Source organism: Bos taurus, chromosome 1 (genome assembly GCF_002263795.3).
Source record: "Bos taurus isolate L1 Dominette 01449 registration number 42190680 breed Hereford chromosome 1, ARS-UCD2.0, whole genome shotgun sequence".
NCBI classification, from domain to species: domain Eukaryota; kingdom Metazoa; phylum Chordata; class Mammalia; order Artiodactyla; family Bovidae; genus Bos; species Bos taurus.
The window spans coordinates 114,454,277-114,470,579 of NC_037328.1; positions in this window are offsets into that span (position 1 = coordinate 114,454,277).

The window sequence follows — 16,303 nt, forward strand, 5'->3', positions numbered from 1 at the left end:
CAGCAGACTCCCACATCTCTGAATAGAGTTTTTAATAAAGAACTGCATGACAGTCTTCTGAAGCAGAAAGCTTTAGAGACAGATCATGATCCAATTATATGCACAACTTATGTAGAAAACAATTTTAGTGGTGACCTCAACAAAGATATTGCTTTGTTTTCATTTTGCATTCTAAATAAGACTATGACATTTGGTTAAACATTAAGCAATCAGACTACTAAATTTAGGTTTGTTCCACTAATCTAGATTGTTCCTAAGGAACAGGAGAAACTATGTATGATATTAGGCAAACATAAAGCATAGGACTTTGCACATTTTGGTTTCTCAATGGACACGCGTTGAGTTGATAACCTTGAAGCATTTCCCAACCAGACAGGCAATGTCTTCCCTTAAGATAGGATACTGATTTTAGGCTCAAAACTAAGGATATCATTTCTGAAAATGGAAGAGTCATGCAATTTCTCAGACTGCTTTTCTAAGCTCAACAAGAAATTTCTCAGGGAAGGAGCGCAGCTCTGAAGTAGGGGAAAGGCGGGGCAAGTGATAACATGAAGTTTGTGAATAACAGAACAATTCAGCTTGAATCCAAATCAGGACAGCACACTTCAAGTCGGAGCTCTTAATAAGATCTTCCATGAGGTCATCAGAAGGGCAGTGTTATCAGGCAGGATACGTCAGACCTGTGCCAGAACAGTCTCTCCTCCTCTTCATAACTTTCCTGACTTTCTTAATGCCTGAAATTCCACAATTAGAGCGTCATGAAGTCTTTCTGGTCTTCTAGAGTTTCCGATCAAAATGAAAATCACCCCTGGGAAGATTAGATATTCAATCCAGTATTTCCAAAAATATATAGTTCTAGTCTCTCAATATGTTTCCAGGGGAAAAGAAAAAGAAAAGCTCTGTGGTCAAAGAACTTTTGGTAATTGCTCCATACTTTGTTAACTCTTTAAACTTCATAATGCCAAAAAAAAAAAAAATTAAAGGTCCCAAAGTATACTGCAGAAAATAAATATACATATATTTCTTTTCTATATATATCTATAATATATATCTCCAGTATTTGCAAAATTATTTTAACTAGAAAATAATTTGGAATACAGTTTAGCCTTCAGAATACTGTACTATCAACTCATAATCATCATGGTCTGGAAACATATACAATGTCAGCAGCAGCTAGGGAAACAGGAATAATTACTGGGTGACTAGATCCATAGTCATTACAGGTGTCCATGAGATATGATTGAATTGTATCAATAGTGTCAGTGTTTTTCTAAATGTTTTTAGTCCCATAGAAAAGTATCTATCATGGACCATACATTTAAGAATTTGTCATATGCACTATTAGAGAAATAAGATACTCCCTGTGTGAAAGGTTAATGAACAAGGAAATCCTGGATTGAATAAAGAATTCATTATATGTTTTTGAATTCTAGGAAAGAAGTGGAACTAAGCTGAGCTATGAATGGGTGGCACTTGAATGAGCAGAGGAGGAAGGTGGTCCTGTAGGGGGAACAGTGAGAGCAAAGGAGAGGTGGCGGGGACCAGGAACCACAGCCAGAGCAAACCACTGCTGAAGCTGAAAGAAACACCTGTAGCCTGCAGTCGGATTAGGCATAATGGAGCCCAGAGTGGGACTCACCAAACACCTGCTTCCACAGAGTCTTTCTCAAAGGGAGATGCCTCAAGCAAGAGCTGCTATCAAGAAATACAGCAGGGAGCCATAGCCAGTAACCTGGAATCCAGGATAGGCAGAAAAGAAAACAGTTTCTGACCAGCCATTGCCAATAGGAACTATTGTTTCAGTTCAGTTCAGTTCAGTCGCTCAGTCGTGCATGACTCTTTGTGACCCCATGAATCGCAGCACGCCAGGCCTCCCTGTCCATCACCAACTCCCAGAGTTCACTCAAACTCACGTCCATCAAGTCGGTGATGCCATCCAGCCATCTCATCCTCTGTCATCCCCTTTTCCTCCTGCCCCCAATCCCTCCCAGCATCAGAGTCTTTTCCAATGAGTCAACTCTTCGCATGAGGTGGCCAAAGTACTGGAGTTTCAGCTTTAGCATCATTCCTTCCAGACTGGTTGGATCTCCTTGAATTTCAGGACCTAGCAAATGAATTAGGCTGAAGGTGCCTTATTATTCAAGAATTCTAACCCTCTCATGATCTCCTATTAGTCACTCAGTCATGTCTAACTCTTTGGGACCCCATGGACTGTAGCCCACTAGGCTTCACTATCCATGGAATTCTCCAGGCAAGAATAATAATGTGGGTGCTTGTGGTGTTTAGTCACTAAATTTGTGTCTGACACTTTGCAACCCCATGGACTGCAGCACTCCAGACTTCCCTGTCCTTCACTATCTCCCAGAGTTTCCTCAAACTCATTTCCTTTGACTTGGTGATGCTAGCTAACCATTTCATACTCTGCCACACTCTTCTTTTTTTGTATTCAAACTTTGCCAGTATAAGGGTCTTTTCCAGTGAGTCAGCACTTCCATCAGCTGGCCAAATTACTGGAGCTTAAGCAATAGTCCTTCCAATGAATATTCAGGGTTGATTTCCTTTAGGATTGAGTGGTTTGATCTCCATGCTGTCCAAGGGACTCTCAAGAGTCTTCTCCAGCACCACAATTCAAAATTGTGCTCAGCCTTCTTTATGTCCAGCTCTCACATCCATACATGACTACTGGAAAAACCATAGCTTTGACTAGATGGACCTTTGTTGCCAAATTGATGTCTCTGCTTTTTAATATGCTGTCTAGGTTTGTTATAGCTTTCCTTTCAAGGAGCAAGTGTCTTTTAATTTCATGGCTACAATCACCATCTGCAGTGATTTTGGAGGCCAAGGAAATAAAATCTGTCTCTATATTTTTTTCCCAATCTATTTGCCATGAAACTGAAAGATAGGAAACTGAACATAGGAAACTGAAAGATGAACTCCCCAGGTCAGTAGGTGCCCAATATGCTACTGGAGAACAGTGGAGAAATAACTCCAGAAAGAATGAAGACATGGAGGCAAACCAAAAACAACATGCAGTTATGGATGTAACTGGTGATTGAAGTAAAGTCTGATGCTGTAAAGAACAATATTGCACAGGAACCTAGAATGTTAGGTCCATGAATCAAGGTATTGGAAATGGTCAAACAGGAGATGGAAAGAGTGAACATTGACATTTTAGGGATCAGTGAACTAAAATGGACTGGAATGGGTGAATTTAACTGAGATGATCATTATATCTACTACTATGGGCAAGAATCCCTTAGAAGAAATGGAGTAGCCATCATAGTCAACAAGAGTCCGAAATGCAGTACCTGTATGCATCTCAAAAACGACAAAATGATCCCTGTTAGTTTCCAAGGCAAACCATTCATATCAGAGTAACTCAAGTCTATGCCCCAACCAGTAATGCTGAAGAAGCTGAAGCTGAATGGTTCAGTGAAGACCTACAAGACGTTCTAGAACTAACACCCAAAAGAGATGTCCTTTTCATTATAGGGGTCTAGAATGCAAAAGTACAAAGTCAAGAGATACCTGGAGTAACAGGCAAATTTGGCCTTGGAGTACAAAATGAAGCAGGGCAAAGGCTAACAGAGTTTTGCCAAGAGAATGCACTGGTCATAGCAAACACCCTTTTCCAAAAACCAGAGTGAAGACTACACATGGAGATCACCAGATGGTCAATACTGAAATAAGATTGAATATATTCTTTGCAGCCAAAGATGGAGAAGCTCTATACAGTCAGCAAAAACAAGACCAGGAGCTGACTATGGCTTAGATCATGAACTCTTCATTGCAAAATTCAGACTTAAGTTGAATAAAATAGTACAGAAAACCATTAGACCATTCAAGTTTGACCTAAATCAAAGCCCTTATGACTATACAGTAAAAGTGACAAAGAGATTTAAGGGATTAGATCTGATAGACAGTGCCTGAAGAACTATGGACGGAGGTTCATGACGTTGTATCGGAGGCAGGAGTCAAGATCATCCCCAAGAAAAAGAAATGCAAAAAGGCAAAATGGTTGTCCGAGGAAGCCTTACAAATAGCTGAGAAAAGAAGAGAAGCTAAAGGCAAGGGAGAAAAGGAAAGCTATACCCATTCGAATCCAGAGTTCCAAAGATATTTTGGAGAGATAAGAAATCCTTCCTTAGGGATCATTGAAAAGAAATAGAGGAAAACAATAGAATAAGAAAGACTAATGATCTCTTCAAAAAAATTAGAGATACCAAGGGAACATTTCATGCAAAGATGGGCACAATAAAAGACAGAAATAGTATGGACCTAACAGAAGCAGAAGATATTAAGAAGAGGTGGCAAGAACACCATACAAAAAAACCATACAAAAAAGATCTTCATGACCTAGATAACCACAATGGTGTGATCACTCATCTAGAGCCAGACATCCTGGAATGCAAAGTCAAGTAGGCCTTAGGAAGCATCACTCTGAATAAAGCTAGTGGAGGTGATAGAATCCCAGTTCCACAGCTATTTCAAATCCTAAAATATGATGCTGTGAATGGGTTGCGGTTAATATGCCAGTAAAATTGGAAAACTCAGAAGTGGCCACAGGACTGGAAAAGGTCAGTATTCATTCCAATCCCAAAGAAAGGCAATGCCAAAGAATGTTCAAACTACAGCACAATTGCACTCATCTCACAAACTAGCAAAGTAATGCTTAAAATTCTCCAAGCCATGCATCAACAGTACATGAATCGTGAACTTCCAGATGTTCAAGCTGGATTTAGAAAAGGCAGAAGAACCAGAAATCAAATTACCAACATCCGATGGATCATCAAAAAAGCAAGAGAGTTCCAGAAAAACATCTACTTCTGCTTTATTGACTACTCTAAAGCACTTGACTGTGTGGGTCACAACGAACTGTGGAAAATTCTGAAAGAGATGGGAATACCAGACCACCTTACCTAACTCCTGAGAAATCCGTATGCAGGTCAAGAAGCAACAGTTAGGACTGGACATGGAACAACAGACTGGTTCCAAATCAGGAAGGAGTATGTCAAGGCTGTATATTGTCACCGTGCTTATTTAACTTATATGCAGAGTACATCATAAGAAACACTGGGCTGGATGAAGCACAAGCTGGAATCCAGACTGCCAAAAGAAATATCAATAACCTCATATATGCAGATGACATCACACTTATGGCAGAAAGTGTGAAAGAGGAGAGTAAAAAACTTGGCTTAAAACTCAACATTCAGAAAACTATGATTACAGCATCCAGTCCCATCACTTCATGGCAAACAGATGAAACAATGGAAACAGTGACAGACTTTATTTTGGGGGGCTCCAAAATCACTGAAGATGGTGACTGCAGCCGTGAAATTAAAAGACACTTGTGCCCCTTGAAAGAAAAGCTATGACAAACCTACATAGCATATTCAAAAGCAGAGACATTACTTTGCCAACAAAGGTCCATCTAGTCAAAGTTATGGTTTTTCCAGTAGTCATGTATGGATATGAAAGTTGGACTATAAAGAAAGCTGAGCACTGAAGAATTGATACATCTGGACTGTGGTGCTGGAGAAGACTCTCGAGAGTCCCTTGGACTCCAAGGAGATCAAACCAGTCAGTCCTAAAGGAAATCAGCCCTTAATATCCATTGGAAGGACTGATGCTGAAGCTGAAACTCCAATACTTTGGCCACCTGATGCGAAGAACTAACTTATTGGAAAAGACCCTGATGCTGGGAAAGACTGAAGGTCGGAGGAGAAGGGGACTACAGAGGATGAAATGGTTGGATGGCATCACCAACTCAATGGACATGAGTTTGAGTAAGTTCCAGGAGTTGGTGATGGACAGGGAAGCCTGGTGTGCTGCAGTCCGTGGGGTTGCAAAGAGTCAGACATGACTGAGTGACTGAACTGAACTGATTTGCCATGATGTGATGGGACCAGATGCCATGAGCTTTGTTTTCTGAATGTTAAGTTTTTTTTGTTTTTTCTTTTTACAAATCCTTGTGTCAAGGGCTGACTTTCAATAGATCACAGCAAGGGAGCTGTTCTGTTACGAACAAAACCCTGACCCAGAAGCAGGTCCTCTACCAATGGTTTAGCACCAGATTCCCTAAGAACATGGAGTGTGGGATGGGTGAGGGGGTGGCTGCCTTTCCGGCCATACCCCATGTCCCATGATGAAGGGCTCTCTGCACCAGATCCCGGTCCCGACTCGCAGTGAATGTTGAGTTTTAAGCCAAATTTTTCACTCTCCTCCTATACCCTCATGAAAAGGCTCTTTAGTTCCTCTTCAGTTTCTGCCACTAGAGTGTATCATCTGAATATCTGAGGTTGATATTTCTCCTGGCAATCTTGATTGTGGTTTTCACCTTGATCTTCCACCTTGTGATTTATCCAGTCCAGTATTTCACATGGTATACTCTGCATTTAAGTTAAATAAGCAGGGTGACAATATACAGCCTTGTCATACTCTTTTCTCAATTTTCATCGAAACATTTCATGGAAATATTCAGTTGTTCCGTGTGCAGCTCTAACTGTTGCTTCTTGACCTGCATATGGGTTTCTCAGGAGGCAAGTATGGTGGTCTGGTATTCCCATCTCTTTAAGAATTTTCCACACTTTGTCGTGATCCACACATTTAAAGGCTTTAGTGGAGTTAATCGGGCCAAAGTAGATGTTTTTCTGGAGTTCCCTTGCTTTCTCTAGGATCCAACAAATGTTAGCAATTTGATCTCTGGTTCCTCTGCCTTTTCTAAACCCAGCTTTTACATCTGGAAGTTCTTAGTTCTTGTACTGCTGAAACCTAGCTTGAAGGATTTTAAGTATAATCTTAACCAATTTGTGAAATAAATGAAATTGTACTCATAGTTTGAACACTCCTTGGCATTGCCCTTCTTTTGGATTGGAATGAAAACCGACCTTAGTTTTCCAAATTTGCTGGTATATTGAGTGCAGCACTTTAGCAGCAGCATCTTTTAAGATTTAAAGATTTTAAATAGCTCAACTTGGATTCCAATACCTCCACTAGCTTTGTTTGTAGTAATGCTTGCTAAGGTCCACTTGAATTCACACTCCAAGATGTCTGGCTCTAAGTGAGTGACCACACCATTGTGGTTATTCCAGTCATTAAGACCTTTTTTGTATAGTTCTTCATGATAAAGGACAGAAATGGCAAGGACCTAGCAGAAGTAGAAGAGATTAAGAAGAGGTCATAAGAATACACAGAAGAACTGGAGTAGGTAGCCTTTCCCTTCTCCAGGCGATCTTCCCGATCCAGGGATCAAACCCAGATCTCCTGCATTGCCACAAGGAAAGCCCTAGCATGAACTCCTAGCAACACTCAGAATTTGTTCTGGTTTTGAACAGAGTGGTGGCCATGGAAATACACTGATCAGACCTCCTGCCATTGGGAACATGGTTGACTGATGGCCCAGATGCTGCCTCTCTGGATCCACGACCACATCTGATCTCAGGGCACATTTCCCATGAGTGTTCCCAGCCAGTGACTGAGCATGGGAAGGATTTAGGCAAGCCTATTTCCTAATAGCTCAGTTGGTAAACAATCTGCCTGCAATGCAAAGACCCCAGTTTGATTCCTGGGTTGGGAAGATCCACTGAAGAAGGGATAGCCTACCCACTCCGGTATTCTTGGGCTTCCCTTGAGACTCAGCTGGTAAAGAATCTGCCTGCAATGTGAGACACCTGGATTTGATCCCTGGGTTGGGAAGATCCCCTAGAGAAGAGAAAGGCCTACCCATTCCAGTATTCTGGCCTAGAGAATTCCATGGACTGTATAGTCCATGGGGTCACAAAGAGTCGGACACGACTGAGCAACTTTCACTTTCACTTTCATTCCTGAGATGTAGGACTGTCCTGATGGGCAGTTTTGGTACAAGATTTCCCTTTGACCTAGCTGAACATTTCTTGGAACTGTGCTGAAGCTTCAGACTCTTCCTATCCAATCTTTCTCCCTTTTCTGCCCCCTTCACAGGTGTCATATTAGAACTATGATTGGAAGACACTGCTTGCCTTCTCCAGATACTTCTTTACCCTTTTCCTTTATCCTTTTAGGATACATTTTATACATATCTAATATTAGTTTGTTGTCTGCTTCTTAGAGGTATCCAACTAACATAGATACCCAACTATGTTGCAATCCATTATCAGGTTTCATTCTGCTGGGGTTTTAGGTGAAGTCTTTCTCACAAGCATCCCAACCCTCCCTCCACGATCATGCAAAGGAGGAAAATCTCTCTATCTTCCATTACTACCTTTCCCTTGATATTGACCACCAGGCTTGTATCTGCCCTTCTTCCTGAAAGAAGTTTGATTTGGAAAGGATCTTGTCATTTGATAAAAGCAAAGGAAAGGAAATTAGCACTGGAAAGTTGATCACTCAAAAAAAGTGAAAAAGAACATATATGCAGAATAGAAACACTTATCTAAAATTATCCTTTGAAGAGCCTAATGGAAGGTACTACTAATTTTTCAACTAGCAAGTACTTACTATTTTTTCACGCTTAGTGTATATTAGCTAGATTTCTAGAGCTGCATAATAAAGTACTGAGTAACTTTAAACAATAGAAATTTATACTCTCAAACAGTTTTGGAGGTAAGAAGTCTGAAATCCACGTCTTCAGGGCCAAGCTGTCTCTGAAGGCTCTAAGGGAGAATCTTTTCCATTCGTTTCTCTCATTGTTGTTATTGTTCAGTCACTCAGTTGTGTCTGACTCTTTGTGACCCCATGGACTGAAGAACGCCAGGCCTCCCTGTCTCTCACCACCTCCTGAAGTTTGCCCAAGTTCATATCTATTGCATCGGTGATGCCATCTGGCCATCTCATCCTCTAATGCCCTCTTCTCCTTCTGCCCTCAAACTTTCTCAGCATCAGGGTCTTTTCCAATGGGTCAGTGTTCACATTAGATGACCAAAATACTAGAGCTTCAGCTTCAGCATCAGTCTTTCCAATGAGTATTCAGGGTTGATTTCCCTAAGGATGACTGGTTTGATCTCCTTGCTGTCCAAGGGACTTTCAGGAGTTTTCTCCAGCAACACAATTCAGGTATTTCCAACAATCCTTGGTGTTTCTTGGTCTATCATTCATGAGTCCAATTCCTACCTTGGTAGTCACACAGTTTTCTCCTTAGATGTCCTTCTGTCTCATCCTCTAAAAGGACAGCAGTCATAATGGTTTAGGGACCCCATAGTGACCTCATGGTCACTTGATTATATTTGCAAAGATACTATTTCAAACTGATGTCACAGGAACCCAGGGCTAGGGCTTCAGTGTATCTTTTGGGGGAATATAATTCAACCCCAACATGGGTAGGGGCACATTTATTTGAATAGGAAAATGAAAAACTACATAATTAAAATTTCTGAGCTACCTGGGACATAAGGAAACAAAAAGTCATGCTTTTATTCATAGCTAGTGATTTGTGCTGCTATTTGTATTGTGTTCTGGATGTGAGAGTTGGACCATAAATAAAGCTGAGCACCGAAGAATTGATGCTTTTGAACTGTGGTGTTGGAGAAGACTCTTGAGAGTCCCTTGGACTGCAAGGAGATCCAACCAGTCCATCCTAAAGGAGATCAGTCTTGGGTGTTCATTGGAAGGACTGATGTTGAAGCTGAAACTCCAATACTTTGGCCACCTGATGCAAAGAGCTGACTTATTTGAAGAGACCCTGATGCTGGGAAAGATTGAGGGCAGGAGGAGAAGGGGACGACAGAGGATGAGATGGATGGATGGCATCAACGACTCAATGGACATGGGTTTGGGTGGACTCCAGGAGTTGGTGATGGACAAGGAGGCCTGGAGTGCTGCGGTTCACGGGGTTGCAAAGAGTCAGACACGACTGAGCGACTGAACTGAACTGAGCTTGTATTGTGTTAGTGTATGTCTGATGTGTCCACATCCTCTACATCTTCAGATGCAGATAGAACCTAGCATTTGGGACACTGCTGAATATTGCTGGATAGGAAATGAAACCAATATGGGTCTTTTAAACATCAGCCTGTAGATGATATGAATTGATAGGCATGTTTATTACAACTGGTAAAAGCACTGTTGGTTTGAAGTAGTGACCTTCCTAGCTGAAGTTAATTGGGTCCTTTCAATGACACTACTTGTACATGAATGAATGAAGTCGCTCAGTTGTGCCTGACTCTTTGCAACCCCATGGACAGTAGCCTGCACCAAGCTCTTCCATCCATGGGATTTTCAAGGCAAGAGTACTGGAGTGGGTTGCCATTTCCTTCTCCAGGGAATCTTCCCAACCCAGGGATTGAACCCAGGTCTCTCGCATTGTAGACAGACGCTTTACCTTCTGAGCCACCAGGGAAGTCTGTACATGAATACACTTTCCTAATTCAGAGAAAACAGAATTTTAAAAACATCACCAAATCAATCAGCTGGAAAGGATTTCATGAAGCACTTTCTAGATAATAAATCACAGCACAGTAAGACCTCACATATATATGACTAAACATCCTGAGTAGCTTCCAAATCCTTGCCTATCCCATCTGCCACAGAGAAGAAAGTGAACTAGAATGGAAATTTAGCAAATATTGTGGATGGGCTATTCAAAAATCATTCACATATGCCCTTCTCCCTCTTCTATTACAGAGACTGTTAAAGCTAAGGATTTGAACTCCTAGCTTTTCCCATGAGTAGAGGTGGTCATGTGATAGACTTCCAGTGAATACTATGTATGAAAAGTCACTAGGAGGGCATCCCTTCTCAATAAAAACATGGCTTCTTTGGAAGGAGAGCTCTTGCCTCTTATAATTTGTCAATTTCCCATCTTCCTGAAAGAAATGTATACGTGATACTTGGAGATGCAGCAGCCGTCTTACCACCATGAGTTCAAAAGTTGTCATAGAAATGGTGGAACAAGACCATTGAAAGTGGATAAAAAGCACCAAACTTGGAATTCAATAATGGATTCTTCAATGATTGAACTTGAACTTAGTTGCTGTATCAGTGACTATCTAGAAGGGGCTATTTTGCTTACCATGTCACATTTGGCAATGTCTGGAAACATTTTGGGTTGTCACAGTTGTGTGAGGGGAAAGCTACTGGCATGAAGTGGAATAGAAACCAGGATGCTGCTAAACATTTTCCATAGCATAAGACAGCCCCGAACAGCAAAGAATCATCCAGCCCAAAATGTCAATAGTCCTGAGATTAAGAAACTCTAGTTCTTTGGTCTCAATTTCTTTAAAGTTTAAATAAGGTAATTTCTAAAAGATGACATATACAGTTCCTTAAAAATTAGAAGTTAGTCTGAAGATTCATGACAAGAGACTATTTGAATTATAGTGTACCCATGCAACAGCAATTTAAGCTATCTTTAAGAAAATTTTTATAAAGACTAACAATAGCAAAAGTTGCATATTAAGCAAATAAAGTCAATATACAACATTGTAGGCATTAAATGACTCAGTTCAGTCGCTTAGTCGTGTCCGACTCTTTGCAACCCCATGAACCGCAGCACACCAGGCCTCCCTGTCCATCACCAACTCCTGCAGCCCACCCAAACCCATATCCATTGAGTCATTGATGCCATCCAACCGTCTCATCCTCCGTCGTCCCCTTCTCCTCCTGCCCTCAATCTTTCCCAGCATCAGGCTCTTTTCAAATAATTCAGCTCTTTGCATCAGGTGGCCAAAGTATTGGAGTTTCAGTTTCAACATCAGTCCTTCCAATGAACACCCAGGACTGATCTCCTTTAGGATGGACTGGTTGGATCTCCTTGCAGTCCAAGGGACTCTTAAGAGTCTTCTCCAACATAAGAGTCTTCTCAAAAGAATCAGTTCTTTGGTGCTCAGCTTTCTTTATAGTCCAACTCTCACATCCGTACATGACCACTGGAAAAACCACAGCCTTGACTAGATGGACCTTTGTTGACAAAGTAATGTCTCTGTTTTTTAATATGCTATCTAGGTTGGTCATAACTTTCCTTCCAAGAAGTAAGCATTTTTTAATTTCATGGCTGCAGTCACCATCTGCAGTGATTTTGGAGCCCCAAAACATAAAATCAGTCACTGTTTCCACTGTTTCCCCATCTATTTGCCATGAAGTGATGGGACCAGATGCCCTGATCTTAGTTTTCTGAAATATTGAGCTTTAAGCCAACTTTTTCACTCTCCACTTTCACTTTCATCAAGAGCCTCTTTAGTTCTTCTTAACTTTCTGCCATAAGGGCGGTGTCATCTGCATATCTGAGGTTATTGATATTTCTCCTGGTGATCTTGATTCCAGTTTGTGCATCCTCCAGCCCAGAGTTTCTCATGATGTACTCTGCATATAAGTTAAATAAGCAGGGTGACAATATACAGCCTTGACGTACTCCTTTTCCTATTTGGAACCAGTCTGTTGTTCCATGTCTAGTTCTAACTTTGCTTCCTGACCTGCATGCAGGTTTCTCAAGAGGCAGGTCAGGTGGTCTGGTATTCCCATCTCTTTAAAAATTTTCCATAGTTTATTGTGATCCACACAATGACTACTACCACTTAAAAAGAGAAAGTGAATCTAAGTGATTATAGCAAAGTGATGATAGTAGTAGTATTGAGAATTTTATGTGAATTTTTTCCCATCTATTGCAAAGGTTATTCAATGCTATTTTTGTAGTTTGGAAAATAATTTTAAGTAATTAATGGGAAAGAGATTAAAATAGTGTTTATTTCTCTGACATTTATGAAGTTTCTACTTGGCCTGACAAAAACACTATATAGGCAAATGAAATAGTTTATGCAATAGGATACTATTTCTATTGAATCATCCTGTTAACATCATTCCTTTTCTAGTTCTTTACATCTCCCTAAATATAGAATTCTTGTAATTCATCACAGGGCAATTCCTCTCCAGGGTTTCTGTGAAAACATCAGAATTACCTGCAACATTAAAGTGATGGGGTGAAAATTTGCCACTGTAAAAGTTCATATTTGTTTTAGATCCCTGTGGCTGCTATAACCAAGTGCCACAACTCCGTGGCTTAAAACAAACAGAAGTTTATTCTCTTATAGATCCTGAGGCCAGAAGTTCAAAAATCAATATCATTGGGTCAAAATCAAGGTGTCACAGGGCCACACTTCCTCTGGAGGCTCCAGAAGGAAATCCTTACCTCTTCCCACTTCTGGTGGCTATAGGTATCCTTTGGCTTGTGGCCTCTTCACTCAGTCTATCTCTCTGTCTTCATATGTTCTCCTTTGTGTAATTTTCAAGCCTCCCTCTGCACCTCTTCTATAAGGATACATGTGATGACACTTAAGGACCATACAGAGAATCCAGGATAATCTCCCCATCTCAAAATTCTTAAAAATCACATGTGCAAAGACCCTTTTCCCAAATAAGATAAAGAAAAAGTTCCAGGTATCAGGATTTGATATCTTAGGGAGCCAGCATTCAATCTACTCTGTCCATGGGATTCTCCAGGCGATAATACTGGAGTAGTCATTCCGTTCTCCAGGCGACCTTCTTAACCCAGGGGTTGAACCCGGGTCTTCTGCATTGCAGGCATATTCTTTACCATCTGAGCCACCTAGAATATTAAATAAAGAAAATATAAATCTAATTACTAATCTCATCTGATAATCTGAATTTCTGGCCATTTCCATAGCTAGAAATTAAAATCTGGCAGAATCATCCAATACCTAAATCCTAGGAAATTAGAGTGAAAATAAAGAACCTATCACCCTACTAATTGAAAGAAGCATGAAATGATAAATTTGGGAGAAACTAATTCTTTTAAACACATCAATGTAAAGTGTTTTTTAAATTGTGAATTTATCAAAAAAATTTGTTTTATCTGTATCAACATTTGAATGCATAATAGCCCCTTACATCTAAAAATGGAAAGCTTAATATTGTTTTACCATATTTCAGCAACTATTAAGTGTTCTGAAAACTAATTTGAGGATTTAACCTTAATGGCACAGTTCAGTAAACAGAGACTGTAAAATTACTAAAAAGGCAGGACTGTACTAATTTTTCCTGATTTGACAAAGAAGCTGAAAATATCTTAATTACCTTTCCAATTAAAGGATATTTTAACAAAATTATGAGCGTACACAAATAATTAAAGCCCTAGAGCTTTCATTTCTTTTCCCAATTTGGTTAGTTTAATTCTTCAGATTTAATTTCAGAATAATCCCGTCAAAGGTTTAAAGCTGGACATACTTACATATGATAACTGTTTCTACGTTTTCTGTTTTTGGCCAGGAATATTTCTATACTAAACATTAATTTTCATAATACTTGAAATATACTTGATCTTGAGGTTTAAGAGCCTGTAATTCTACTCTGCTGCTGCTAAGTTGTTTCAGTCGTGTCTGTCTCTGTACGACCCCATAGACGGCAGCCCATCAGGCTCCACCATCCCTGGGATTCTCCAGGCAAGAACACTGGAGGGGGTTGCCATTTAGTTGCAACTACAGATATCCCCTATATGCAAATGTTAAGCCAAAATGGGGTAAAGTGGCGAGTCAATTACCTTAGGACACATGTTGCTAACAGATGCAGACTAAACTGAGATAAAGCAGAGATACTCACATACATAGTTCAAAGCTATGGTGGCTTGATGTGGAGATGCTGGGTGGTGCTGCTCTCACCACTGCACAGTTCAAGGGGTGTGCTGCCTCTATAAGGGCTACTGCAAAACAAATACTGAATGCTTTTTTAAAAATCCCCTTCAGATTTTTTTAGGTAGCAAAGATGGGTACTAATGTGGGCCTTTTGTAAAAAGCAAATTAGCTTTAAAAAATCAAGGAATACCTGTAATCAGTAAAACCTATTCAATCCCTGATCACACATAAGATTTGCAAATATTTTCTCCCATTCAGTGGGTTGCCTTCTCATTCTGTTGATAGTGTTCTTTGCACATAAATAGCATGACACTATTTTAAGCACAACTCATTTAATCTTCATGACAACTCTATGAGGTTGGAACAATTATTATCATCCCCATTTTATAGATAAGAATACTGAGAAATAATGGGTTTAAATAATGTGGCAACATCCCATGATAATGACTGAGCTTAGGTTTGAATCTGTTATGAACTGAATGTGTCTTCTCAAAATTTGTATGTTAAAACTTTGCCTCTCAATGGCATGGTATAAGAGGTGGAACCTTTCAGAAGTAATTAGGATTAGATGAGATAATGTGGGTGGAGCCCTCCTGAGTGGGATTTGTGCCCTTACAAGAGTCATGAGAGAGCTCGTGTCCCCTCTCTGCTCTCCTCCCAGTGAGGATATAACGAGAATTTGGCAGTCTATAACCTGGAAGAGGGCTCTCACCGGAACCAATCATGATGGCACACTGATCTGGAACCTCCAGAACTTGTGAAAAAAATTGTTTATAACCTTTTCAGGCTATGATACTTTGTTACAGCAGCCAAAACTAAGATAGAACCCACAGCAGGTATCCCAGAAACACTATGTAATACATATCTCTTATAAAGAACATCAGTAACCTTCTGATCACCAATCCAGCTATCTTTTCATAGTCCTCATTCAGGTGTCTAATTTTTTTCTCTATCATTTAAAATCATGATCCTTTCTATGTGAAACTTGCCTTCCCTCAGCTACTACATTGTCTAGGTTCTCCTATTTCCATGTGGTAGTTACATCTTCTTTTTCAGTCTTGTATGCCTTTCTTCTGGAGAAGGCAATGGCACCCCACTCCAGTACTCTTGCCTGGAAACTCCATGGACGGAGGAGCCTGGTAGGCTGCAGACCATGGGGTCTCGAAGAGTCGGACATGACTGAGCAACTTCACTTTCACTTTTCCCTTTCATGCATTGGAGAAGGAAATGGCAACTCACTCCAGTGTTCTTGCCTGGAGAATCCCAGGGACGGGGGAGCCTGGTGGGCCGCCGTCTATGGGGTCGCACAGAGTCGGACACGACTGAAGTGACTTAGCAGCAGCATGCCTTTCTTCATGCTCACAATGTCAAAGGCCTTACTTCAGTGCCCCGTCTTTGCTTGTTCTCCTGGGACCATTTTCCTCTGTTATGGGCTAGACTGTGTCCTTCAAAAAGATGCTGAAGTCTTAACACTTAGGGTCTGTGAATGTGACCTTATTTGAAAATAGGGTCTTTTCAAATGATCAAGTTAGGATGAGGTCATTTGGGCAGGTTCTAATCCAATATGACTGTGTCCTAATAAGAGGGCAACATTCAGACACAGACATGAATAGAGGAAAGACCATGTGAATACACAAAGATAATATAATCTACAAACTAAAGAATGCCGGTGCTACCAAAAGCCAGGAGAGAGGGCTGTAACATCTGACACCTTGATTTCAGATTTCTAGCCTCCACAACTGTGAGGT